At 41.6% G+C, this 26621-nt stretch overlaps 1 long non-coding RNA gene across 1 annotated transcript in view; it reads left to right on the top strand.

The window, feature by feature from the left end:
- Positions 1 to 13291, top strand: part of LOC119491380 — a 349936-nt gene extending 336645 nt beyond the window's left edge. Inside the window, exon 3 of the long non-coding RNA XR_005207598.1 lies at positions 13003 to 13291. This is a non-coding gene — a long non-coding RNA (uncharacterized LOC119491380). The remainder of the gene's footprint in view (positions 1 to 13002) is intronic.
- The last annotated feature ends 13330 nt before the right edge of the window (positions 13292 to 26621 follow it).

Below are 26621 nucleotides of genomic sequence, written 5' to 3'. Positions count from 1 at the left end.
AAGCTCCAAGGTAGGTAAAGTTTGTTTGCTAGCAGAGGTCTGTACGAGTCACAATGCTAACAAGACAGAAACGTGCTTCCTTGATCATCTTTGCCATTCGGGCCAGAAACGGGCTAATATCTTGCAGTGTATGCCCAGTTTCAGGACAATTACGGGATAAGGGTTAAGTCTGGTTACATATTGCAGCATCAGACCATTTCCAGTTAAAAAAAATAGACAAACCAGGCCTTTGCCAGAATAAAATAGACTTGTGGGAGTTTTTTTGTTTTCTGAATTGCATGTCTAAAGATATGGACACATGTTGTACATATGGTAGATCCACATGAACAGTAGCACTAAATGAATGCAGAGCTGTGGATTGTTTTATGGCTGTTTTAGGTTGTTTTATAATTTTATTCTCAGGTATTGTCTTATTTATTGTAGTATTTATCAACGGTACTATTTATAGATTTTCAGGGCTGAGAGAGAGCCAGGGTAAAATGCATTTCATTGCATTTCACTGTACTTTTAAATGCATATGACAAATAAACTTGAAACTTGAAATTTGTGATTTTGGGCAATAGGAATAAAACTTACTAGGCTTTACTAGAATACAATTAACAACATTTGACATTGACAGCTTAAAAAAACGGTTATTACAAGTTGACATTATGAAGTGTTGACTAATAACCTCATTACATTATTATAGTTACTTCAACTATTCATAATTATTCCAATATATTCAATTTCATGTGTAGCCTCTGCTAGTGTAGAAAAAGTTCCCAACACTTCACACATACTTCCCAACACCTAATAGGTCAGAGGATGAAACGCCTCCCATGGGCGGCTGCACTCCCATTGGTCACTATTTCTAACGCCCGCCTTATTTCTCACAGAGCATCTCGCCTCATTGGTCGACGCACCTGGTCGTCACCGTGCGTACACGGTGGGCGTCAGCCGGTGTGCTTTTCCGGTGCGCTCCTGATTGGCCGGTCGTGTGCGCTGACGTCACGGCCCTGCCAGCTGATCGGAGTGAGAAGCCGGTTTTGAAGAGAGGAGTTGGACCGGAGAGAGAGAGACCGGTGGAGGGAGAACCCGAGGAGCAGCGAGCAGCACCGGCACAACCGGATACTCACACTACTGGACCGATTTCACATTATCTTTTTCCTTTTCTTTTAGAGATTTAACGTTAAACAGCGGAGACAGCAGACAGTGTTATCAGGGTGAAGTTATTCGCTTCTCGTCGAAAACCTCTGGAACTGTCAGAAAAAAAAAAATTGATTGAGAGTTAAGGTGTGGCTGAGGTTTTTTTTTCTGTGAGGCACTGAAATATGGCACAAAAACCAGACTGTTTCTACTCGAGTAGTCTTCTATATATCTACCAATGGCTTTATAGATACAGTCATTTTCATCTAGGAGAAGATATTACATAACAATGCCATCTTGATGATGTGCGCACCTATTTGGTTTATTATAGGGACTATTACGCAGTAGAGAAGTGAGTGTTTTTTTGCTGCTTGGCTTTTGGGTTTCATAAGTAAAAAAAAAAAGGACGTGGCAACTTTACAGTAGCCAGAATGAATGCCACAGGCGAACTGGGCGTGTGTGTGTGGGGGGGTTGAAACAGTCCGAGCAGAGAAGAGCCTAATAATCCTCCAAATCTCATCCAGACTCGCCACAAAATTGCGCATATTTGACACCAGTGACGTGCGCCACGGTGGAACCGAGTGGATCTACCTGAAACCAAAGTAAGTGCGACTGTCAAATACAACTTTTTTTTTTTTTTTTTAGCAGAGGTGACATTTAAAAAGGCCACAGGAGGAAAGCGTGCTATATAGTGTTATATCACAGGCTGATCGAGGCCTATATATATATATATAATCTTTATTCTCTGTGATACAGATCTGACTATAATGGGGTGTGTCTTTTTTTATCATGGCAAAACCTTCTGGGCGTTGAATGCATCTAAATGGAGCAGAAGGAGTTGTCTCTATATCACAGTATAGTCTTCCTGACTTGTCAAAGAATATATGGAGGAGTCCCTTCCTCCTACTCTTTGCAATGCATTTATACATCATAATTGAGTGCACACAGGCAGACTGACCCCTGTATAGTCTAATTAAGATAAGCTTTAAGTCGAGAGGAAAAAGCAGATAGAGTGAATTCCTTCAAGGCCCCACCCTTTGTAGCTGCAACATGGATGTGGAGAGTTTGCCCCCACCTCCTCCTCCTCCTCCTCCTCCTCTCTGTCTCTCCCTCCGCGTCATTCATTTCCCCTTTCAAGCTTCTCTCTTATGCTGTTTTCCCCCTCCCTTCAGTGTCTCCAGGTGTCTTCAGTAGATCTTCTTGTCTTTTAACTTTAGATCATCAGGATCTACTTCCAGGGATCTACAGAGAGGTGTTAATTGGTGGAGGTAAGGCGTGGTTGTGTAACCTGTGGAATGCTTACAGCTAAAAAAGGTAGGCCTATTTGTCTACTTTGCCAATTCTTGTGACATATTGTAGTTTTTTTTGTAAGCTTTTTGCCTGTTTGCTTGCTTTTTTTTGGTTATTATTGTGCTCATCAACCTGTTGCAAGTTTAACCAGTCTATGTGTACTCCGTCCCCCATTTTTTCTATGACTTCTAGTGACAGGGATTATGTAATCTTATAGGCAGGCAGTGTTCAGGGCCCTCGAACGTTTGCTTATGCAATCTCAGTTTAAAAGGAAGACAGTGGGTTAAAATACAACAACTTATCTAAGCTGCAGGTTCCAAAGCTCAAATTCTTGGGTGGAAAACTGCGTCGAGTCCGGTTATGATTCATAAGGAGGGCCGTCTTCGCATTCTGTGTAGCAACCGGTGGCTTTCTCCGCCTGCATCCCGTTTACGTCAGCCGAATGACTGGTCAGACCTTGTCGTCTCTGATCTTTGGCATCAAAGCTCCTGATGGATAACTTGACCTTGTGCGAATCCCATTTCTGTTAGCCAATGACTTGCCTTTTTTCCCCCCAGATTGTAGTTCTGAGGATCCCATTGCTGTTTATTTTCCAGCCCAGCACTGAGGAGTTTATTGTAAACTATCCTTTCCTCCTCCAATTCTACATGATGAGTCAAAGAAAAATGCACTTTTCATGCCACAGATGCACTGGAAATGCTCGCTAGTTCCACAGGGTTCACTCTGGCTTCCCCCCACTGCCTCCTCCCTTTCCTCAAGAGTGCCCGGCCCGCTGTAATTACCCCCTCTTTAGGTATGAATAGTGAATTATACATGATGCTGCAGGCCGGTAAGAGTCTGGGCCACTGGACACATCTGGATTATCAGGATGCCACCGATTGAACTGTTTTTTAAGAGCACTAACCTCGGTGGTAGTAATGTCGGATGTCCCACCCACACGCTCAATATGCAGGAAGTGCTGCGTTTGGACTGGTTTCACATATAGGAGGTGTGATAATGTATTTACAAGGCCTCACTGACTTTGGTTCCAATGATACGTTATGGGTGTATGCAAAAAAGGATTTGAAATTGCTGTTATTGTTGAGTGAGTTGCAGGAAATATGCACCAGGTTAGAAGTTCAAATCAATGTCAAGTAAAAAAGGAAGTGAATCTGCAGCCTCTGTAGCTGCATTCTTGCAACTTAAGGGTAATTATTGTTGGTTTGTGAAGAATTTAATGACTTTATAAAGTTAGTTGCTGCTCAGATATTATTCACCACTACAGACATCCTGCTGCTACGTACATACTGTACAGTATAGCTCTTTCCCACCCTCCCTCTCTCCTTCTTGTTGGAGTGTTTGCTTTGTCTGGGCTCTGATTGTTTAGCCACATTGAATTGACCTATGTATGTATGTATGTGTAAGGTATGTGTGTGTGTGTTAGTGGTAAGCTGGCACAGTCATTATCTCTGTATTGCTGGATGTGATTAATACAGCCGTCCAGCGGTGACGTCCATTGCGCCACTCCCCAGACAGACACACACAGAAAGGGCATGTAAGAGGGAGGAAAGACTGGTATCTGGTGTGTGTGTGTGTGTGTGTGTGTGTGTGCCCTATAATCTAGAGTCAAATGTCAATTCATCCTGAAAGTTTGAGTGCATGTAGATGCTTTGTGTGTGAGTATTTGCCATATTTTATGCAAACATGTGTGTGCATGTGTGGGTCGGCAAATTGGGAAAGGGTTTAGTCTGACAAACAGGCCTTTTACTTAACTCTCGAAAATACCCACAGAAAGATCTGGAACCGATTTACCAACCGCCAGAGTTGCCGACATTGATCAGAACCATACCATGTACAAAAATGTGTCATTTGATGAGTCACTCCTCCTCTGCTAACTTGAGCTTGTGAACGACCAATCCATCAAGTGACTCGGTGTAAGTGAGCAGGACTGAACATTGATTGATATCGATGGCCAATCAGAGAGGGGAGGATCTGCGGTGGAAATGCGGTAGCTGCAGTGAGGTTGCACATTATTATGGCCACACCCAGACAGCCTTGGAGAGCTAACTTTGACTAGCTTGGGCACATTTTTTTTTACACGCTTTAGGATGAATATAAATTGTCGACTATCTAAATGTCGCTTCTAATACAGTTGTAAGAGGTTAACGAGTACAGAAATTGTAAGCGGGTTAAAAGGGCGTGTGTCTGCGTCTGGTTAAGACAGACAAAGCTCCTTGGCAGATGTTGGCGTGCCATACGTAGGTGTGTATGGCAATCGTCTGATGGAGAGACAGATGTACTCTCTGTCTGTGCCTTGCGTGTGCACACATGCACAGGATGTGTGGGCGTGTGCAGCATGGGCGAAGTCTGAGATATAGTTGGTGATGCGGCGCTAACGGTATTCCAACTGTGTCCGCCAGACTATATTGCGACTGCCTCATATGGAGAGAGATTGCCACCACTCCTCAGCAAGGCTGTGTGTGGTTTACTAGACCAGCCCCGTACTCATATGTAAAACACGTGTGCCTGCCCACTGGAAAAAGTTCTTAACACACATACATAGAGCCAGAAGGTAGTAGCCTGAGGGAACAGATATATGGAGAAAGAAACTACAGCCTGTATGTGAGGAAAGAGAGCTAAATGAAATATCTTTGTAGACTCAGGTTGGACGTTTTAGTTCTGAGTTTTAGCTTTAACCTCAAGCAGGCACAGGCTGAGCTTAACTAAAGCTGTGCTAAGATTATTTTAGGCCCAGCTTTGGGCTGGTCTCTGCAGGGCCAGCGGTGAGGAGCGGTGGGCCTCTCGGCAGACCGGCTGGAATGTGGACCATATGTAGCAGGCATCCCAGGAATGTAACTCGGCCTTGCTGAACTGACCAACCTAAAGACACAGAGAGAGAGCTGAGCGGGATAAGGAGGAGAGAAAGGAACGAAATGAAGGGAGAGCAAGGATGATATTTAAGGATGAAAGAGGGGGAAAGGGAGATGGCGGAAAATGAAAGCTTGGAGAAGAGAGCTTAACGAAGCACATGAGAGATGAGTGCAGGAAAGATGGGAGGGTGGAGAAGTGATAGAAAAGGGGCAATGGACGGGCTAAAAGGAGAGAAAGTAGTAAAGACAGGTAGATATGCACATACCCTAAAAACTCATCAGGATACTGCAGACAGAAAGATTTGTGGTGAGTATAAGATGGCGTCTTCAGTGTGGCCTACGCTGGTGTTATCAGTAACTAACTACACTCGTGTAGCACCGTTTCTACTGTTTTCATACTTGCCATGATGTCTTTCCGTATACAGTATACTGATGAAAATTCATATGCAACAATTCACAGATTTTTTTTTGTTTAAGTTATTTAATTGAGCAAAAAAGTCAAATATTTTCTCAAATGACGAGATTTTCTGCTTTTCTCTGTTTTTATATAATTTTGAATTTAATGTCTTGAGTTTCGGACTATTAGTCGGACAAAACGAGACAATTAAAGAACTTGTGGTAGGTATTTCTTACTTTTTTCAGCATTTCATAGACTAAAAGATTTATAGAATTGAAAAATAATTGAAAGATTAATAAAAAAAAACAGCTGATGCAATCGTTAGTTTGTGACTACCTTATTTTTTATCTCAATAATTGAGGTGTGTGATGCCTCATCTACTCTGACTAAGAAACACAGGAAGATGAAAAAAAAATGGACAGTTTTGTTTAATTCTTTGACTTAACCTTTAATTTTAACCTCTTTGCATGCATCATTACTCTTTTTGACTTTACATGTAGAATTAGAGAACTAGGGAACTTAAAATGCAAGACAAATTTGTTTGCTAAAGCCTTAAAATGTTAGGATAGCTTAAAATAAAGACCATTTGCACTCAAGCTGCTTGATTTTACTGGAGTCAACGCATCAGTAATTACAGTCATGTGGTTACTCAATAATTAAAGCTGTTGGATACTAACGTCATGTCGTATCTAATGTATGTAATAGGGGATATGTAATAGGGCGTGGCCTCTGTGGATGAAATGTGGCCACAGTGTTCTTCCAGCTCACTAACTCGGGGTGAATGTCTCTGTCTCGTCTCTGTTAGCTTAGCACACTGTGCTCTCAGGCCATCTGGGTACAGCTGGGGCCAGAACGGCAGGAAACACACTCACTCACAGATACACACACTTGTACAAACATTTCTTTTTAGTCCAACATACCCCGGCTATGTCCCCTACACACACACACACACACCCTGCTCAGTAGAATGTGATGAGCCTGTGGTTGAAGGGCAGTTGACCTCCACCTGCCACGGTTTTTTCATTGACCAACCATCATCGGCTTATCATTTCATCTTGTGTCAGTCTTAATCCTCGTCAAGCTAATTGGAAATTTAGCTCATAAAAACCAGGAACCAATAAACCAAATTACGATCTCTACGTTGTGTGGGGACCTACCCACGTTTGCATGGTAACCCTTGGTAACCCTTTATGGGTGCTGATCTGCAGCTGGAGACGACAGGCTAGAGACAGTTGGGTTTGGACTGCGTGAAGTAAATGTTTGTCTCCACATAAACGTGAAAGGCGAAGGTCAAAGGGTAAATCAACTTAGTACGGTTGGCTGAGTAAATTAAAAGGTAAACTGTCCGGTGCAGAGCCATTAATCACGAAGACAGATTTGTATCTATAGATGTAGAAATTACTTTAAATTGTAGACTGTATATAAGAAGTGGACGTAGTCGCCGTGACGTCACCCACTGGTTTGTGGACTGCCGTTTTGAAGCCTCGAGTTTGGCATTTTGGCCGTCGTTATCTTGTTTTTTTTTTTGCAACCATAAGTGCCACGAGAGGGCGGAGCTAAGCACAGCGACCTGTCAATCACAAGGTAGCCACGCCCTAAGCATACCCTATCTGCTATTGCCAGTTTAAACCTTTAGGGGAAATAAACAAAGAGCAGAGATGCTATTTAACAAGGCATATACCGTATATTTAAATAGTGTGACTACTGTGACTATTGTTTCAGCCATCGTCTACTATCTAAATTGGTAATAAAACGCGTCAGGACTGAGGTGGCATTGCATTTGGCTAAAAATAGTTCTGGGTGGAAATCCTGGAAACCACGTGTAAAGACCGATAGGGAAGTGTAAGACCTAACTTTGCATTTAACGCTTGACCGTTTATAGTTCAGTGTGGCATTACTTCCTTCTGCTTATTGTTCTTATTCTGCTTATTCAGCTATTTGAATGTTTGTGATGCCAAGTGTAGTCGTGAAAAAATTTCCCCTGTTGCTAACGGCGTACAGCTAAAAGTTTCCAGGCGGGACTTGCGCCTGTGAAATGTGGTTCTGTATTACGTGCATCAATTGACATACCGTGTATTCTGCGTGCACCGAACCATGATCCCTGTAACATGACGGTTTGCATAAATACTCAAACCGTTACAGCTCTAACTGGAACACCAGTATGTTTCATGTTTTCATAAGATCAAAAGTGGGTAGGAAACAGCATTATTTCTGTCTCTAAATCTGACAATTCAACTTGACACTTTGGCAACTAGTCAACCAGTGGTTTGCGTTTTCAAATATAACCTCGCGTGAATAGAATGACATTGGTCAGTAAGGAGATGGCGTGATTCAGCCCTCCGTGTCTTTTCCTCCCTCTCTGGAGGGAGGATGGGTGGGGTGAAGGGATGACACTGAGGAGATTCTCGGGATTCGTACCACGCATGGGCAGCTGCCACTTCTTATTCATTTGCCCTACAGGCATTTCCTGTCTCTCAGCACCCTAACTAAACTGCTAGTTAGAGGGGGAGGGTGACAAAGGATATACATACAGAAAGAGAGAGAGGGAGGATGAATTGCCGGGACTACGGGGGCATTGAGCCAGAGCAAGGGATGGACACAAACAGATACATAGAGAGAAACAATGTACTCTTTGACACACTTCTTCCCAGTGGTAGGAAGGGAGATGACAGCCAGAGGAAGCACACAAATCTTTTCTTTATGTTGGGCCTCTTTACTCAGCGTTCACACCTCTACTTCCATCCCTCTGTTTCTGTATCTCACGGTCTCAGGAGCTTTCTCTCCCCCCTCCTGTCCACTTATATTTTCCAAAAGGATGATTTGATCCATGCGTGTGTGTGTTTAGAAAATTTGACACTTAGTGTCCTTCACAGGGAGCTTACATCACACACACACGCAGTTTTAGAGTCATGCTGCGTCATTGTCTCATCCGTGCGTGGTGGGAACACCAGGACCAGGTTGTCTGATTCTCACTTCATGACATCACTGAGGCAGATGCCACCCGCTTTCCTCTCTTCCTACTCACAATACTGTTCCCATGCATTCCTGGCTCCAGATGCTCAGTGTAAAATCCTGTTAGACGCTCTGCAAGACTTTACTGGAAGTCCCTCTTCCTCTTTCCCACCTGCTGACTTCCTGCTCGCTGACATCACCTCTTCCTCAAGCAAATACCGTCTTGCAGTTGAAGTGAATCGGTCCGTTAACAAGCTGTGCTCGCCGGATCAAAGGGGGGCTGCGAAATTTCACACTTGCGTGGATAATGACTGTGGCATAATTGCTGTCAGGTTGCCGTATTTGAATGTGTATTTTTAGAGCAAAAATGCCTTGTTGAGATACAATAGTGTGTGTGGCTGAGTCACTTGTGTGTGCCATGTTCCATGGGCCCCACCCTTACTGCTGTCTTCTGTCTGGATCCCTCTCCTTCACCCTCAACCCCCCAGCCTCTATCCCAAAATTAGAATAAAAGCTCTTATTATATCACTGTATGTTTCCTACCGGGTGAACAGCTGTACTAAACAAAACCTCCTATGAGGAACACATTACGGCTTCTACCAGTGGAAGTTGCTCTGCCACTTCCAACTGTTAACTGGTTTCAATTTGAATCATTAATTCACATCCAGATAAACAGCAGCCGTGGGCACAAATACAAGTTATACAATATAGATGCACAGGCCTCATGCACATGCATGTGCAGTAACAAACGCACACTCCCTTTTTTCCTATCAGCAGTGTCGAGTGGCATTTCATAATTCACATGGCACGACTGTGTGTGTGTGTGCTTTCGTGCTTCTATATAACAGGGCGTGGACACCCTCCTTCCCCCCCCACCCCCCACTCCCCATGCATGCATACATTTGCTCGCTCACTTACAGTTCCTCATGCATATGCATTATCCCTCACACGCACACACACACTCACTCACAATGATCAGTTCCAGTTACTTCCAGCTTGCCTCCCCTATCTCGGTCATTTTGAGAAGCAAGCAGTGTGAATGATGAACCCGCTCTGACAGAGTGCTAGTGTTAGCATGCCTCTCCACCAGAATTACACATCAGCAATGCTTGCTCGTGTGTTTGTGTGTATGTGTACGTCTCTTGAAATTCACGCCCTTTCTTCTACCCTAATCCCATTCCAGGCTGTAGGAGGAAAGCACCGGCAAATATATTGATCCGCTCTTGACTTGAAAGCAATTTGTCGTGGCCTTGGGTAAAGGGTTATGGGGGTTGGGTGTGCACATGTGATCTATTGCAGACCAGCTGAGATTGGAACGGCCCACTGCGCTTTCAGTGTAAACATGAGGAAGTGCACATACCGACGTGCACGGCGGGGATTTACGAAAATATCGATACACTTGAGTATCGCGATATTATGCGTTGTGATGCTGTATCAATTCCCAGAAACACTGTCGATTTTGAATTAATAGTTTACATGCAAAGATTTGTGGCAGACAGTGGTTCACTTGTTAAACCCCCAACCGGTAGCAGTGTTGTAATTAGGGATGCACCGATACCGGATCACATATCAGTCCAATACTGACTCAAATAGCTGGATTGGATATCGGTGACAATGGGCCCAATCCATTCAATTCAATTCTATGTTTATATACTATATACATTATATGCTGTAATTTCACTTCCCTTTTAAGTTTTGACCATTTTGTTGCTGCATTGAAAAGGTTTGCTCGTCTTTATACTATGACAGTTTTCCTAAAATTAGATTTTAAAATCGCAATATATGGCCTGTCTTAGTATCTCAATGTATTGAATCGTGACCCCTGTATCATGATACGTATCGCCAGATTCTTGCCAAAACACAGCCCTAATTTCAAAAGTATAGAATTTGAATAGTCATCTCTGTTCCAGATACAGTAGTTTGGACTAGTTGTTCACAGGAAAGAAGCATAATTTAAACATTTAATGTAGCCCTTAATAGAGTTTGTAAAACCCCAGAGGAGGATTTATAAAAAAATGGATCATTGATTATGTCTAAAAGGGTGAATGCAAATGACACAGCTGATTTAATATGTGCTGCACGGTTTCTCGTGTGATCAGAAGTGAAGAATAAATCAGATTATTTAACTGTAAATGAGCTAGTGGTCAGAACCGAGATGACCATTTTCCTTAGATATTCATTTAGAGGGTCCGCATCACTGATATTATAAATCATAGGCTCATTCTAAAGTGCCAGTGAACACATGTTTTGGATTATTTTTGTAGTCTACATTGACATTTATAGTGTTTGCTCGGCAATAAATGGTAACTTTTTCTTCCCAAGCAACACGTAAAGTGATTTAGAACAGTATTACTATGATCCCAACTCCTATGAACATTATGGGTGGGAGAACCGAAAGCCAGAGGACTGAATCCCCACAAACGTAACAAATACATTTTATGTATTATTATTTTCTCTATCATAATGGAGATCAGTTTGATATGGGACAAACTTGGATATGTGCGATTGTTATGCTGGTACTGAACTAATTACTCTGGGGTGTGCCGCTTGGTTGCTGTAATAAAGCCAACATTAGCTGTTCTGCCAAGCTTGTGGCTTTCAAGGGAAAATATTTTAAATTACTGCAATACCAAAAAGATGAGAGCAGGGTGGATATTGTCGATACCTTTTATGAGGACAGATAAGATGCTCGCCAGAATCTGTTGCAAAGCTGCTCTCATCCTCAAAGCACAGCAAGCACTTATGTAAGATTATCCTGCCCGTATAGAAAACAACTATGGTATGCTCCACTGTGGTGTTAGCCCTACATTCACATACAGCATGTCTGCTTTAATCTGTGTGTGGTGGTTTCTAGTATCCACATGTTAGCCTTTTGCAGTCTCAAGTTACAGGAGAAACATTTAGCTTACTTTACCACCATGACCCTGGATTTGTACAAATGTCATAATACGGACTGGACGCATTTTTTTGCAATCGATTTTGGATAAGAAATGGCATTCCTAGAATGATTCATGGGGCTTCCCATTCTTTCGTGTTTGCCAAGTCATTCCCTGCACGGCCCTCTGGGATATGTTGTTATTGGCAGACATTCGTAGATTTGATCCATTCTCCATCCTCTGTGTGTGTTTATTTTAAATCATACTTAGACATCAGTCAAATTTACTGAGAAGGATCATTACAGCTCAAACTGACAGCCGCCCTCCAAACAAGTTAGGTTGCACTGGAAACAAATGAGGGCGTTTCCCTTCCCCCAAGAGGGAGCGCTCTCTGTTTGTGAAGTCAAATCACTTTCTGTATGAGGGTATGTTGATACTTGGCTGTTTTGTAAAGTCTCACAGTGACTTTGCATTTTAGAACAGTTTGCTGTTATTTCAGTCAAAACCTCGCTACTGTTTTAACGTTTACCCTCATCCTAACCCCAACCACCTCATCACCACTAAACACACCTTTTGGCTTAGTTTTTATCCAATTGTGAGTGTGTGTTTCAGAGCTTTGTCTTTGCTTTAGATATTTAGTCCATCTGTCTCCTAAACAGTCACTATGCTGCCTCAGAGAAATCCTAAAACACCTGAAATACAAACATATATGGGATGTTTCTCTGTGCATATTTAACTAAGAACAATGACTCAATTTGGGGACAGTAGGTCTTGTTCTCCTCGACTTAACTTATCGCTTGCATGCTGCCAACTGGTCTTGAATCACTCATACACACGTACGCTGTGTACTCCTTGTATGTTTGCCTATTTGTGCGTACACACTCTGAGGAGCCATTTTCAGCCTGTTGCTTAGGCTGGCTGTAATTGTCCTGGGAATCATCAGCTCCGTGTAATAAATCACTCCTCTGGTACACAGTGTTCTCCACTGTGGGATGGTCTCTGTGTGCTTGTAGTGTGCATGCTTAACATATCGTGAGCAGAGAAAGAACATAGTTAAGGAATAATAGGGGTTGGAAATTACATAGAGGGAAAACAAAACTGCAGCTCTCTCTGTCACAACAGGCGCAAGAGGCTCAACTTCATTTTTTATGCTGTGTGAAAAACTAACAAATGCATGCAGTTGGTGTATAATGAGGATGTAAATGAATTCCATATACAGTAGTCCTTTTTATTTTTGCACCTTTTTGCTGCTCATTCCTGTGTTTCTTTCAATTTCCCCTTCAGCCTTGCATGTCAAGACAGTAAAGCAAACAGGTTTTTCTGACTGTCATTTTAAACACAGAAGCGTTTGATGTTCCAGACGAAGCTACGGAGGGGGCATGTGAAAATGATTGCCGATTGTATCAGGCTAACTTTTAGAGGTGTAAAAAATCGCTATATTGTGTTTTGTGATACTGTGTTGATTCTCGATTTTTAATCAAATTGTTCACATACAAACATTTGTGGCCGAGAGTGGCTCAGATTGCACCAAAAGTAGTGCTAAGATGTTGAGTGTTAAAGGGACTGTGATAAGTTTACTTTTTTTTTTAACTCAGATTTTATTAATTTGGCGATGTGTTCTTTATACTATGACACTTTTACTAAAATTAGATTTAAAAGAATCAAAATATATCGTCTTGTTTACAGTATCACAATATATTGAATCGTAACCCCTGTATCATGATACCTATCGTATCGCCAGGTTCTTGCCAATACCGTAGACTGTATATAAGAAGTGGACGTAGTCACTGTGACATCACCATAATTTACTAAATGAACATCATGCTGTATTGAAAAAGACTTGAAACTAGCGATTGAGAGCATAAACTCATGTTTACAATGTTTACTGAGGTAATAAATCAAGTGAGAAGTAGGCTCATTTTTCTCATAGACTTCTATACAATCTGACTTGTTTTTGTAACCAGAGGAGTCGCCCCCTGCTGGCTATTAGAAAGAATGCAAGTTTAAGGCACTTCAGCATTGACTTCACAGCCCTACTAACTATGTAATACAATTACGATATCATATACAAAGTAGAGATAAGTTGATAGCCTGGTCATGACAAAAGTTTTTGGGTTTTTTTCCATGCTACTGCATGAAGGAATAGGAAAATGTGTTCTGTGTGCATGTGTTTCTCAGTTGAAATTAGTGCCCTGTAGAGTGTCACATTTCTAGCTAAGGCTACAACTTCACTCAGTGTACATCAGATATTTCTGCTACCTTGGGTTAGCAAGCAATTCAGCTGTAAATATTGATTGCTTCTTTCATTGCACATCATGTTTTGGAGCTGAACAGACAAGTTGCCAGATTGTGATATTTGACCAGAGGGAGTCTCATCCTTTGTCACATTGGGGTTATTATGTGGTCACCAGTTTGTTTTATTGTAGCGGTGCTGATCTCTGACCTTGTTAGTGTTTGCTGTTTTCTTTTCATCATCCTTTTCTGTCTCATTCTGTCTTATTCCTTCCATCTCTCTGTAAAACTGTAATCTTCTTTAGTTTAAATACAGTCTGTCGAGTACCAGGAGAAACTTATCTCCTCACTGCTAACAAAGGCCGACGGATATCAGGTGCCTCTTTACAAATTTACTCAATGAGTACAAAAGGAGAAACCTTTGCCCTGGATCTCATCTCCAATATTACACACCCACAATGGATCCCTCTGGATTCAGTACAAGATCAAGGCCCGCAGCCCATTCAGAATTGTTATGGAAGAGGACCATTTGGTCACATAGAGAGTGTGTGTGTTTGTGTCTCTGCAGTCCAGAGCTTTCCACTGTTGCTCAGAGCAGCGTGGGGTTCGCTGAGTTTCCAGGGGTTGTTGGGTTCGCGGTGCTGCTGAGAGCTAGTTTGCCCAAAGTCCCGTCCTTGAACTGTGTAAGAATATGCTGCTAGGGAAAGGCTTTTCAGACTGAGTGACTGCAATAGTTGAAGTCAGGCCAGCTGAATGGAAGCCAGGCGAGACAAATCCCGGACTACTCGCAAGTATTACACAGTAGCCAACGGAAAGGGGATGTTAAAGTGGAACATCACATAAAGGGTATTCTTGTCACTTTTAATTTCTAACACTCGATTAGGCCATGGTTACACTTTCAAAACTATTTCATAGTAAAGAAGATGATGGGCCAAATTGGCCCTGCGTAGTTCCTCTTAAGGGCTTCAGCCTTCTACCAAAATTCCATAAACTGACATTCATCTGGATGGAAATTTGTGGGGTTTTTCTCAAGGTGAAATAACCAAATACTTGACATGTTGGTGAAGCAGTCACACACCCAAGGGAGTGGAAGTGTCTGAACTGCAAGGAAAAATTCCTTCATTGAGCCTGCTGTAAACCCAACTGCCCCGCAGGACAAGAGAGCTGTTTTCTATCAGGAGTTCCAGGCTGTAACCAGAGGCCAAGCTATCTAGCTAGCAAACGACTTCTGTATTCAATTATAGCAAAAGCAGAGGGAATGCTAAAACAGTAGGCTGGCATGTCTAGCTCCAGTACACACACACACGCAGCTTGTTTGTTTAAGCGTGCGCGCACATTTAAACACGCCGTAAACCGCAGTATTCACAAACAAGGACAAAAGAATGTTATAAAGTTTTCCTCTCTGGTATCTTTCTCCTCTCTGCCTCCTCACCTCTCTCCCACAACAAGCTCCCTTTAAAGACGAAGGAGTATGTGTGTGTGTTTGTGTGCCAAGCGGTAACCGCCACGGCCAAGAGCTGGAGCCAATGTGGAAGCGCCTTAAGATGGAGAAACAAGTAATGGTTGCTAGATGCTGGCTCCAAAAAAATCTCCCGACTGCATAGAATTCAATTGAAAAGGTCCCAAATTTCTCCGGAAATACAAAAGTCATTTATTTCTTTGTTATGCCCTCAACAACTTATGGTGTTTCATTAAGGAGATGTTAGGCCTTTAACAGGAGTATGTTTAGGGGTGTGTTTGATTAATTGAAAAGTGTTTAGCCTTCGTTATAATCACAGATAGCAGCAAGCAGTCAAAGCTTCAAAATGTCACTTTGGTTGACTTCACTGATGTTATGCCCATATTTTTCTCCAGGTTACGGTGTGTATCTGTGCATGTTGGCTGACCTACAGCAGTTCTTCACTGGCAAGCTTTATGTCCTCATGTACCAGCTAAAGCTGCCAGCTGAAGAACTGTTGTGGTCGGCCCTTTCCTGCATCGAAGACCCACCCAGCACCGGGAGTGACATGAGGATAATGACCCAATCAAATCCAGCCTCTTAACAGTCATGTGAACTCATAACCGTGAAAACCCTGTTACTTATGCGGCACGTTCATGTGTTGAGATTCATACCATGACACCTGCCGTATCATGTAACAAAAAGCATTGCATCATGGGACAGTAGGCTGTCATTTTGGGTTCGTTTTCATGATAGCTGTGCAGTTTAGTGTTTGTTTTTAATGATATGTTATTATAATGTTGTTGTACAGTGTTGGCACAATTGTAAGTTTCACCTGGCTTGCATCATTCCCTAAAAAACACATTTTAGTCGAGCATCAGCACATTTAAGTCTTTCTTTTCTCATTTCAGGATCGGAATATGACTCCTCGTTAAAGGGAAAAACAAACATCTGAAAAGGATTTTTAGCTATTCAGATTTTTTTCCCAGTGAAATGTCTCCTGGAGATAATCCTTTCAGTGTCGAAACACAAACCTCACAAAGTTTAGAAGATGTCCACTAATGCCAGGAGCTCAATAGATCAGTAATCACAGTCGAAGTTAATAAAGTTGAAGGCTTGAAAACATTAACAAAGTGGTTCCACTTCATGTCTGTATTGATATTGTTGATACTAATACGTTTTTTAGAAAAATCCTAATTGCTAGTGGTGACTCTGTGTTTGTGTGCTTAATGAATAATGAGGAATAACCCAACCTAATAACACTTTAATAACAATTAAACAGCTGAAGTCCTACTACTTACTCCTCTGTGTCACAAAAGACATATAACATTTCTCCTCTGTAGTGTCACGCAGCAGAGCACACATACAAACAGACAGACAGACATCTTGACCGTGACCCTCGGCAGTCGTAAACCAAACTTCAAGAGAGAGGGCGATGCCTAGAGCAGGATATGAGAGCGAACGTGTCCCTTTAAAAGCTGCCAGCCAGAGTCGAAACAGAGGGAAGGAATGTTCTGAGGCCTTAACAAAACCAGATGCCCCGGCTTACTCTCCCTTGCACACATGCTCTCCGCTGCCTTCCCTCACTCCTCCAGCTCTTACTTAACGCCGCAGATGGAAGCAAGAAGTGGGCAGACTCCCTCCCTCAGCCTCAGCCTGAAGTACATCGTCTTCTTTAACGTGGTCTGGCTCCTAGCTCACTGTCTGTGTCCCAATCTCCTTATCTTCTTGTCTGCTCCTTTTTACCTCTCTGTCTGGCAGACCTTTTCCTCAACCCCCACCCCCTCCCTCACTCCACACGGGAAACACCAACATGGGATTATTCCACTCTCTCTCCTGTACATCCTCTTCAAGGAGCACTGCCAGTACCTGCATTAATGCGCCATACTAGTGCCTATAAGGGTCACGCCGTGACGTTGTGTAGGTTAGTTTCAGGCCAGTGACTCACCGGCCTGATCCGCTCCCTGGAATCTGCCTGTGAGTGCATTAAGAGATTGCACCTGCAGTAAGAAGAATCCACCTGACTCTTCACGATGGCACCATTTTGCTTTCCGGTATATATTTTAATTCACGTGTGAGTGTTAGGGATGTGACGGTGAGGACATTTTCCCACCGATAATAAACTCGTGACAACACCGGTGTTACCGATTACACCGGACATTTTAAAAGAAAAGATGACGGTCAAGATATCTAGCGCGCTAACTTTGATCTATACCGTCGGGTGGCTGTGTGTCTGGCCTCTCCAGTCCAGCATACTTTTGTGGGATTGCAGGTTTCCACCCTGCACTGCTCCGCTGCGCACACCGGCTTTGACCGCTCCGTCCTCCACACGGCGATGGGTTCATTAACATTATGGTTCCCTTATAGCATTGGGTTTGAATCTGAAATATTGCCAAATATGCGCTTCTGCTTTTCGCTTTGCATCGTCTTGCCTGTCAACTCTCTCTCGTCCCGTGTGTGTGAAATATGACACCTGCTACTCTGAGCTGAGACTCCGTATAGAGCAGATGCATTCACTGTCAGTTTTGTAGTGTCCGTTGTTCGTCTTTGTGTTGATAATATGATGCTAATACGCTAAAATGAACTAAATGGGTTTTATTTCTGTAAAAAAAAAGCAAAACAACGGTGGGAGTGGTGGGTACGTAATGTAATCAGTGTATGCCCGACCACCATGTAATACCGGTAACACTGACTACCGCGACAAGCCTAGTGTTTGTGTGTGTGCATCCACCCCTCTCTTCCTCCTTATTTCCCACCCAGATGTGCTACACCTGTGCCACTAGACCCGGGTGGCCTGTACCTGTGCCTGCACCAGCTGCTGTGCCAGCTGTGCAGGGTGAGCAAGCAGAACAGCATCACAGAAAGAGACGAACAGACTGCTGCTGCGAATGGGGAGACGGAGGAGCATCATCAAAGGCGGGCCGAGTCAACCTTCGCACCATCAATCATAACATATTTATTATTGGCTCAGTTATTTTTCGACATAGTACTTATCATTAAGTCGAAAGCATTGTAAATTGGGATTAAGGCGAAGAAATGTCTTATAATTACGAAAATTGTGTGTTTTGTCTTTATCCATTTTCAGCTTTTGTGGCTTCTCACTTTTAATTAATAAAACAACTAATTGTGATCCATTAACACAACATTAGTGTCCTCAAGCTCTCTTCTTAAACTCTACATTAAAGTAAGAGAAGACATGATAAAAGAAATGTTAAGAATATTATCACAAAGTTTGGTTAAATTTATTTTGAATACTGTTCTCCTCTTGCGTTGGATAGGAGGTTCATATGTCGGGAGCTGGACTACAGCACATTAGTGTCACAGTCTCCGGGCTTATGGACTTAGCAAACACACTTCCTGTTGGAGACATACATTATGCAGCCAGAGGGAACATAAACAATAATCTTCTTAAGGTGTGAGCTTCTCTGTGAGAAGTACTAGCCAGCCTTTACTCGAGCAATTTACTGCAACTGCAAATGAAATAATGACAGGTACATTACCATAATGTGCTATTGATCATAATGATCCAAAATGATCATGATGCTTTTGTTGAAGTTTCATTTCTGTCTGAACCTGCACAGATACCGTACTAGCACACAGTGTTCTCAATTCATTTTTATAGCAGGTTATATACAGTGCAAGCACAGCACAGGTGAAACTAATAAAATAATAACAAGCCCTCCATGGAATGCAGCCATAATTAATGTTATTGATTCAGCTCTGTCGCAAGAAAAGACGTATGAATTGGTCCCTTCAAATGGGGTCGTGTTTACCGTGTTCATGAGAAGAGTCCATATGAACGCCCCCCTCTTGTGGTATTCACCACCTTGTAAGTGGAAAGTGTCTGAAAGCTCCGTACGTCATGTAGTCTGTACTGATTGCAGTGTAAATGCATCCGCGTAAATATGCTGCGCTCAGAGCTAGTGACAGAGAATAAAAAGTGAGAAAGACCGCTTATGGTGGGTGGGAGGGGAGGAATATGGGTCCAACAAACACAGGACTTTCAACCAGGAGACCAGTGTTTTGTTTTGCAAGTTACGTGAGTGATGTTTGTCACGTTTTGTAGTTTTCCGCACTGATGTTACGTATTTTACTTAGTTGATGTACTTATTTTGAGTCCAACCATTACATTTTTCCTAAACCTTCATACACACGTGTAATATTCACGCCTCGGTAAGGCAAAACATGACACCGACACGCTATCCTCTGGTGGACAAGAAGGTCTGTTACACGCTTTGGCGTGATACCGTGTTGCAATTACACCTGTGCTTTTCATGACATGTTAAAATGTCTGCTGCGCAAAAGGTCGGCTGTCTTTAAACTGAAGATTGCTGTTGGATAGTAAATCATTTTTACTACTAGCAAACTTTTCACTAACACGGTCATTTAGTCAACATCAGGCAGACATCTGTCAGCTCAGCAGGCTATAATCTGTTTTAGCTGTTGAGGTTCTGCTTGAGCTCAGTGAGAGATACGACAGCCTGGAAGAGGCTGAGGAAAAAAATAGATCCGTACATTTTTCACATCTGTAAAGACAAAAGTAAATCATTTTAAAAATAAGGAGCCAAATTAAAGACCACCAATCTTTTTTTCCAATAGATTGTGGTTCATTTTAAATGTTTATGACAGCATTATACAGTAGCATAAGCAGCTTCATATAGTATATTCATCTTCATATTTCAGTCTTACCGAATGTAGTTTGGTCTTTACTTCTGAAAACTAAAATTTGAATAAGCAGTACCATCAAATGCCAAAAGTCTGAGCTTTGCATGGACGCACCAGACTGACCGAGACAGTTTTTCCTCCAGGGATAGGGTTGCCGGTGCCCTTTGGAATATGTAATACCAGTCACATCTCTGCACAGCATGTATAGTCATCAGACCATTGACTTTGACCCCTTGCTGTTAGTAGATTAACTTCATCTGTTCAAGTTCATCTGACCCTCACAGAGAAGGTCACAGAGACATCCTGCAGTCATTTCCCGACGATAAATCTAACTCTGCTCTCTGTCTGCTGTAGAGATATTCTCCCTCAGGACATCTATATAAGATCAGATCTATGTTCCTTATCACTTCTCGTCTCGTAGTGCTGCTTTCAATTTAATGGCTAATGGAAGTGATAGAAAGTCAGTAAACAAAGCGCTAATGGACAAGATGCACATATCCTAGATGTTTAGATAAGTCACAAGGGTGTGTGTGTGTGTGTGCAGGAATGAATAGATAGCATATGAGTAGACATTAATGATCTCTGGTGTAGTGTCTGCTGTACAGCCAGTGTTCACGTCATAAGTCAAAGCAGGAAGAAGCTCCAAGGCCAGGTCTGAAGAGGTTTACAACCTCTCCTAAATTCTTCCCTGTGGGTGAAATCATGTGAAAGCTGCTTAGGCAGATTATCCCTGCCTCGACGGCAGCTGGCACTGGGATCTTTGGGAGTGCACCTGACTCGATACTGCTGGTGACGCAACAAACAGCCTTCTTCACTGCGTGCTCCCACAATCCTCCATGACCTTTAGCCCCCAGAGGGAAAAGTGACTCTTGAGGCACAAAGCAAGCAGGAACTAAATCAGGAGATCACACACACAGACACACATCACACTCATCAACTCATAAGTGATCTGATTACAAAAGAAATGAAGCATGATAATCAGTTAATTTGATTGTTCAGGAATGTGTTTTAAACTATTTAGATTTAGGGCCAGGCGATAATTGAATATGATACTTTATTGTCTTTTAATGGAATCATATATCGAGATATCGTGATACACAATTACATCATCTAAATTGATCATATCAAGCACATACTAACTCTAATTTCTCGGAAAATCTGGTGTGAAATATTTTGAGGGAATATCATTTGAAGATTGCAGTTTTGATTTTACATCACACTCTACATAACCACTCAGTTCAATGCGAGGCAGTGTATATATCGAAATGTTTTTTTTTCTTTATAATTTCACTTGAAACTATTTTGTTAACTTTTCACTAAAGTTCTTAATTAAATGAGAAAAATACTAAGTACTTTTTATTTGTCAAGTATTTCATTCACACTGGAGTATACAAATATGCTTTATCATGTGGTTATTTCATATAGACTATATATTTATTGAATTAGCAGAAAACATGCTATATCGTGATATACTGTATATCATTATCAAGATATAAAATGGTTTCCTGGACTACTTTCCATCATTGTCCCTCGTGTTTAGTCCAATAATGTTTATGAAGATGGAGACAGGCAGTCAATGTCTGATAATAAGATATATTAGAAAATAAGAACAATGACCTTGAAAAATAAATCATATGAACACACTATCTATAAAAGTAGGGTTGTACCAAATGTCATTTTTTTACATTCAAAGTTTCTATTGAGGTTTTCGAATCAAGCTTCGAATGTCTGCCGTCACATTTTATGATCACCCTAAAAACAAATGGATTTTTTTTGTTATTGTGGTTATATAAATGTAATTTATGGTGCTGTTAGATTGCTTCTAGACCCCCCGTTAATACAGGTGCGTCCTTCCTTTGTGTGCGGCAGGCTGGATAATATTTTGTTTGATAAAAACACGTTGTGAATTTTGGAACTGATTACATCTATCTTTTTTCAATAAACTTTGAGTTGACTTTACAACGTTCTGGATTTATTGGAAATATATGGATCACATGAGTCGGACACAATCCTACACAGTCACCAATACAATCTAATTCTACAAATAGTATAATACTAATAATATTAGTGTAGCCTTATTTGAAACAGAAAAAAACGGGTTTAAACACAATGAATTGAAAAAAAAAAGAAGCTGTGCAGCATTTAAATATTGATTTACAATTCAATTGTCAACATTATGAATGAAGCTTTGAACTATTCAGCACAGCCCTACATAAAATCTTTTTAAAAAGTATCAACAACACCCAAAGAAGAAATTATATCATAAAAGACAACAGTTGTGACAAGACTTTAAAATGAAAATTAATCAATTCTATAAAGGGAATACGATCTTGTAGTCACTGTCCAGCTTCCAGGTATAAGAATATTATCTACGATAAGCCAACAGTACCGTATTTTGTCCATAATGTAGTCTGTTATAAGATATGAAAAGTCTCGATTCATCTGTGGCAGCTGCTTTAGGCCATTTAAAATCTGTCCATGTGTGCTCAAAATGTGTCAGGCGCTGGCAATTTACACGTGAATTAGGTCCAGGCATAAGTAGAAGAACGGTCTCCTTCCAAGTATATTTTAATGAGGTCCCAGGTGCACTTTCACCTCATGAAAACACAATGCTCCAATAAAATCCATATCCCATCACAGTCAGCCACTGAGACAAGTTTTATTAAAAAATGAATGCTTCACATGGGAGCCTCTGCCAGGTAGAACCAGAGACGAAAATATCAGTGGCACAACAATAGTTTGCTAAAGTGAAAGAAATACTTTTCAACGGATGCCGAGGTAGACTATGGTGCTTGGAGCTTTTAGAATACTCGTCATTCTTGAAAAACTACAATTTCAAGGGCCATTACACAACCCGCAAAGCTAAATATACCAAACGCGCTGTCTAGACGACAGCTGTGGTCTTTGATATGAAAACTAGACTAAAGAATATTTGTAAAAACAGAGAAATGCAAAGATGAATCACTGTCTCATTCCTGGCAGGCACGATAAGTACGCAATAGAAGGAGATATATAACTTGCTTACATTTATGGAGTCCAGCTTCATGTTGATAATTTTTTTTCTTTCACTGCATTCATTTTTATTTTTGTTTAAGACCTTTCAAACTGTCCTTACGCCACACCCTGTTTTTAGCACAAACTTAGTCTGATATCATTTTGTCAATTTAAGTATAAAGCTGTCAAGAAGCCAAAATACAAGAAAAGTGACACATTTGCCTATAAAATTTACAAATCCATAGAGGTAATCACTCAAACTATTATTATGGAATAATGGAAAACAAAATTATATGAGATGTTATGTGAAAGTGACACATGAGCACTTGTCTCCGCTTGTCTCCATGTGATATATGACAGAATCCAGAGGAGAAAAAAGTGCAGATACTTTTGAAATAACCACATTGATTTAATATGAGTATTCACTTGATGAATGATATAGCAAAATGTGTAAAATGTACAAAAATGTCAGCGACTCGCTCATGAGAATTGAAGAGTAATTGTAGAAATGTGAGCAGCTGAAATGTGGTGAGGTCTGGTTTTTCTCATGCTGTCTTTCTTCGGGGTTGTACAGCCTAATTTTTATATGTCGGGAATCTATCAGCGCGGTCTTCTATTTTGTCTCATTCAGCTGATTTATGGGGGGCTACCCCGCTTTGATAAATGTACAATGAATAAAGCAATATATTGAAACGGTCAATAACTGTCTGAGCTTTTTGTCATATTTAACCGTGTAATGGACATGACCATCCATCATATGAGGACCTGGAGCACATTACTGGCACCCATCACTGCAAAGATTGCTCAGCCTTCATATAAACTTAAGGCAAAGTTAGATTTTTTCATGACTGATTTGAATGTGGAAACACAGGTGAAAATCCAATCAGAGACGAGTTGAGCAGAGGTTGGATTGGCACCAAATATTTGATACTTAACCCAATATAAGAGTACTCTAATGCTATATCAAATATCACAATGTTATTAATTATGCCACAAAAAAAGGTTTAAAATCTGATTTGAAACCAATGTTCAGTCAGGGATTGAGAGATTACACAAAGTAGTCTACACCCACGTACTACGCTGCTTAAGCCAGAACGCATCCCGTCTCAAAGGGGCCCTATCCGTGATGTGTTCTACACGTTGCAGCCGATACTTGGCCGGCACCGAGCTCCTAAAATAGACGCCAGTTCTAGATAGGTGGGCCGTGAGGCGAAGAGAAAGTGGGAAAGGCGGTGAGAGTGGGACGCAGGATAGTGTAACAAAAGGAAAGAGGACCGGTATTGTGTGTCTACAATCTGCTGCCTGCACTCCTATGTGTGTATGTGTGTGTGTGTGTGTGTGTGTGTGTGTGTGTGCGTGCGTGCGTGTGTGCGTGTGTGTGTGTGTGTGTGTGTGTGTGTGTGGTGACGTCAGTAAAAGGTGATCTTGTCCGTCTGGTGCTCTTCAGTGAAGGCCCGTTATGTAATTCTTTGGAAAGTCTGACCAGTTAGTGGCCAGACAATCTTGTTAAATATCTGTGACGGACACACACACACAGACTGAAACATGTAGATACAGTATCACACAAGTTTACAACATAGCGTTATGAGTTCCCCTTGAGATTCCAGGTAATAAAGCACAGAGGCCCATACATGTCTATGTACCAGAGTGGGCTGCAGAGAGTGGAGGGAGGCTTACCCAGCAGAGTTATAAATAACTGGACGGCCTGCACCTTAAGACGGTTTTGTCTGGGTGGAGGGCGCTCAGAGTTCAATGTAACCTGACAACTTAATCCCTTGTAAGAGAGAGAGGCAAGAGGGAGACTGGTGAGCGCAGTGCCGTCTAGGATTTCCAAGCTACTGTTGCTTATTAGCACTTAGAGGGGAACAGCAAACATTAGCTCTTTTTTGGATACAGTTCAGCTTGTAATACACGCGTGCATACATTGTTCTGCTGCTATACTTTTACACTCACCACAACCCTTCACACATTCAGCACAACAGAAGTCAATGTGGACTAAACTGTGGATCACTTCTCATAGCTTTGACACGAAATGATCTACTCAACCACTAAAACTGTCACAAAGACAACTGGATCGCTTTCTGTTTCCGTTTTTTCCGGCAAAAAAGTTAATAGACATACTGTATTTTCCAAAATGTCAAATTAATCCTTTGATAAATAAAAGTTATCAGTGCTAAATAACTGCATAAAAGATTGCTGGAATAATATAAATATTCAAAAAAGAATCCAAAATGTTTTTCCTCAAGTGTGTGTATTTGTTTGACATGACTGAACAAGCTCCAGGCCAGTGTTGCTGTGTGGCAAAAGCAGACTCGGGCTTCTATCTTGGATCTGAGTATCATAGACATCATAGATCGATGGTGTTGCAACTTCTTATAAAACCTACTGTCAGACAGTTTAACATTAAGACATCATTCATAAAGCTGAAAACGCATATTTCTGACTTACAAATCTACGGGATAGTAAAGATATTAAAATCTTGTATGTCTTCCTTCTTACTGTCAGTGGTGAATGTAGGCCGCCTCCACGCTTCCTCTAATTTTACTGAAGTGAAAATGTGGAAGCTGAACCCATCCTTTGGTGTCATCCTTTGGATGCATGCCCATTGCCAGAGGCAGCGTTCGGGTGTTTTAAGTGGGAAGGTTCAGCAACCGAGAACAGCTGTAACCAGTATTTTATTTTCTATCATTTTCTTACAAGAAACTTGAAAGAAAGATGGAGAGATGGAAAGAAGGAAGCAAAGATGGAAAAAAGTAAGGAAAGATGGAAAGAAGAAGGGGGAAAAAGGCTTCCTTCCTTCTTACTTTTCTTTTCTTACTTTCATTCCTTACTTCATTCCTTCATTCCTTCCATCTTCCCTTCCTTTCCTAAGCAAGGAAAGAAGGAAAATCAAGGCTACGTTCCAAATTGCATACTTTTTCTTTTTACTTTTACTTTTAGTACGTACTGCAGCTGCTCTTACAAAGTACATATACTGTTGCATGCTGCATGCATACAATTGGGACATACTTCTTCATCATAACATTGCGCCTTGATCTTTGACCCTCTTGCTCATATATCCACTGCGCAGAGGGATTGTGGGTCAGAAGAGCCAGAAAAGCATGCAGGCTTGCATACTGCAAAATGCGAACGAATGTAGTCGGACATCCTGGTATTTTTGGCATAATGCATTTGACATACTAGCCTATGTACTTGGACATACTAAATATATTTCTGGCATACTAAATAGTATGGGTATTGGAATGCACGGCACATGAAGTGCATGTAAGTGTATAGATCAGACCGGTACATGTGGGTAATTCGTAAAACGTCAAGGCCGCGCCACTTTCTGGGGAACAGAAAACCGAAGATCGGATAGAAGTCGATGCAATTTGACGTGTGTTTGGGTTGTAATTTTGACAAGTTTGACAATGACCCAACACAGTGGCCGGATATTGCTTATCCAGACATGTATACATATTTGATTGAATCATGTTAGGCTAAGTGTTGTCTGTAAAATAGCCAGCCTGTTAATAGCCAACTGTTTGATCTATGGGCTGAGATTCAGATGGAGACGACAGTCTGATGCGACTATAACGTTAATGTATGACAGTATTACTGCAGCAGCCTCCGACTCAGCCATGCTAGTCACTGTAACCAGCATCATTTAGCCATTTACCACACTGACAGTGAATATTCGCGCATCTTATGTGCCTAAAATCTCAGTATGAAAGCCTCGGTTAATCCGCTACACAACAGCTTTTCGGCATTTTCCTGTTCACCGCGATTCTTTCCCCCAAAAGGGGCACGGCCTTGGCGCTCGA

The sequence above is a fragment of the Sebastes umbrosus genome, chromosome 7 (genome assembly GCF_015220745.1).
Source record: "Sebastes umbrosus isolate fSebUmb1 chromosome 7, fSebUmb1.pri, whole genome shotgun sequence".
Classification (NCBI taxonomy): Eukaryota; Metazoa; Chordata; class Actinopteri; order Perciformes; family Sebastidae; genus Sebastes; species Sebastes umbrosus.
This window is presented reverse-complemented; position numbering and strand designations above follow the sequence as displayed.